We start from the raw sequence: 3,110 nt of genomic DNA, 5'->3' as shown, positions 1-3,110 counted from the left end.
CAAAGCTGAACACCCAAGTACCCAAGGACACTCGGGTTCTTTCAAGCATCTTCTAGCTGAGCAACATCACAGCCAACGACTAAGATGGCATCATGCATTAGGTGGCTGCACTGTGGTGTCTGCATGAGAAAGCAAATCCAAGCACTTCATGTTCAGAATGTCCCTTGCACCTGTTGTACAACGTATAATTTTAAACGTATTATTTGCCGTTAGTGCCCATACCAGATGCATTCTGAAATTGGCGTTAACAATTAGTTTTAATACCTCGGATGGAGGAGAACAAGGAACTCAGGACTTCCTCAGTTGGGGTTTTACTGAAGTCTTTACTGACTAAAAATTATGAAAGCCTCCAAGGCACCTCAAATCAGAATAAACCCTGTTTTATTACAAAACATAAATACCACAATAACCAATTGAGGGTGTAAAGAAGGGTAAGTGTTAGAATACCTGGAGATTTTTAATCAGAATGATTGAAGCCTTGTACTTTCCAACCTTAAGTCAGGAATTTATGGATGCAAAGACTAATGTGATTTTAATTCAGAATTCAGCCAACCATGCCAATAAATTCATTTCAAACACGTTAGACTAAAAGCTGACTGCCCTCTGGTGGGCTGTTTTTTAAAATATTTAGTGTTTCTTTAACTGAAGTGCTTAAAATATTGCACAGAGGCATGAAACTATTTTACAGTGCAATTTGTGGGGATAAAATTATTTGGGAATGGGGAAGCATTTTTTTAATTATATAAACTTAAGTTTGGCCGATTTATGCTTCTTTAAACTAAAATTTCCATTTGTGAGCAAATTTATCTGATTTTCAAATCTCAAATTAAAAAAAAACAGGGAAAAAGAAAATAATTTTCTCGAGGCTCATTTTCATTTCAAAATGTTGACATTCTAATTAATTTTCAGCTTCTCACAGCCATGGGGGGAAGTTACACACTTATCACGGTTAAATTGTTTCTGGGTATACACCATTTTCATGTAATTTTATTGTCTGAAAGAGAAATAGCATAACCTATTCCCAATAAAATATATATTTGTTTTTATTTAAAGCAAAAGCATATCACATAAAAGTACAAGGGCTAAGGCTGATATAATATGGGGAAAATTCAGAAGGTGTTGACACATGCTTTGGCCAGCCTGGGATAGGGCAGTGTCTCACCCCACCCCCGCCCCCACCCCGTCTGCAGTTCCCCTGGAACACTGGGGTGGGCTGAAATCTCCAAACGCCACCGCCACTGAGTCTGTCAGTTCTCATCTGTTTCGCGTGGATTTGCGTGTTAAAGGTTTCCTAGGCACTGCTGATCCCACTTCAGCACTGTGAGCTTCAGTTCAGGATTCTGACTCTGGCCATGCATTACTTCCTTAGCTCCTGTGCCCCATCCTATGTGAACAAATCCTGTTGAGCATGATCACATTAATGTAGGTACTTCAAATAGCTGAAGATGGAAGATATAGGGGAAAAAATAAAGTTTTATTACTTTAAAACGCTTATTGTCTCTGCAAGGAAAAATCAAAATGTGTACCGAGCGATTTATCTGGTGAGTTTCGTGTATACTGGCAATGACTCAGAATCCTCCACATCCCTCCTCCCTTCCCTCCTGATGACTGACTCTCTTAGAGAGGCCTAATATTTTGTCTCTGAATTCCTTTTTTTGAATCTGAAACGGAAACTTACAAGAAAGAGAAGTCTTCTCTTGAGACAATGGAATTAAAGATTGCAATTAAATCACAAAATCAAGTTAATTCTGTGGCTGTAAATACCCAGCTTTAGGTTAATAAGCACCTGTGCCATCAGATATGACGGAACAGTGCAGGTCCCCGAATACAGTCAGTCTTTCAGAAACGTTTGTAACACCCAACAGCAACTCGAAGTCAAGAATGCAACAACGTTTTCAATTGCTACCTAAAAGCTGGACAGAGCAAGGTAACCTAAAACAGCTATGCTTTTAAAACTAATTAGCATATGCAATGACCTTAAAAATGTAAAGATCTCACCTGGATGAGACTAATTTTCTTCCCCAACCCAACAGGAGGTAAATGGAAATACAGAACGGAAGAGTGCTTAACATAGAATTACTGGTTTAAAATTGTAGCCCCTGCCCCCTCCAAAATAAAATTTTGTACCCCAGCACGCTATTTTATAAAGGCTTGCTGGAACTTAGTTAGAAAGCAATAAAACACAAACTAAGCCAAAGTCAGCAGTCGTGGTGGTTTTGTTTTCTGGTCTTTCCCTCTTGAGGTCAAGGACGCAGCTCTCTCTCTCTCTCTCTCTCTCTCTCTCTCTCTCTCTCTCTCTCTCTCTCTCTCTCTCTGTGTGTGTGTGTATGTGTGTGTGTGTTCAAAGGAGGTTTAGTTAGTCTTTCATTTAAAGAAAATTAAAATGTAGACTCTACCTTATTTAGCATTATCGGAAGTTCCGAAAAACATGAATAGAAACAAACCGGTGTTTGAGTGTCCACAGAAGGAAAAGAAGCCTCCTTAGCCAGTGCTTCAGGTAGGTAGACACTGTGATGCGAGCATGTTTGTGCGTGTATCTACTTAAATACATACCATCCTACCATTCTCTCGGAGCTTGCAGTCATGTGTGCTTTCTGCGTCCAGCAAATCGATATTCTTATAATTTTAAACGGGATTTTTTTTCTCGAGTCGTAAATGGGACTTGTCGACCCGCAGGGTTGCGGCTTCAGATCCGCAGGGCTGGGGTCCGCTCCCGCGCTGTGCTTTTTCATCAACAGAGGGCGCTCTGTGGTTTGCCAAGGAACCTGACTAGTCTCACGGCCGGCCGAGCTGGGCCGCGGGTGAAGCATCCCTTAGCCGGGTTTGCAGTTTTTCCCCCATACCAGTCAGAAGCTCTTTCAACTGGCTAGCGTATAATTTATTGGAAATGCTACTGATCATTGAAACAACATACGTGAATGAAAGGGAACCCCATGATTTTACAAAAGTCGGATGACCGTGACATCTAAGGCTGCTACTAACCTATTGGAAATGATGATAAGCATAGAATTGACATGCAGACTGATATGCCTTCACTTTGGAAAGCTCAGGCGATGGCTTTATTTACATAGTCCACCTCAGTCCTGAGCGCGGGAGTGTTCCTGGTTGTG

Source organism: Rattus rattus, chromosome 7, assembly GCF_011064425.1.
Source record: "Rattus rattus isolate New Zealand chromosome 7, Rrattus_CSIRO_v1, whole genome shotgun sequence".
Lineage (NCBI taxonomy): Eukaryota > Metazoa > Chordata > Mammalia > Rodentia > Muridae > Rattus > Rattus rattus.
Note: the sequence above shows the minus strand (reverse complement) of the source record.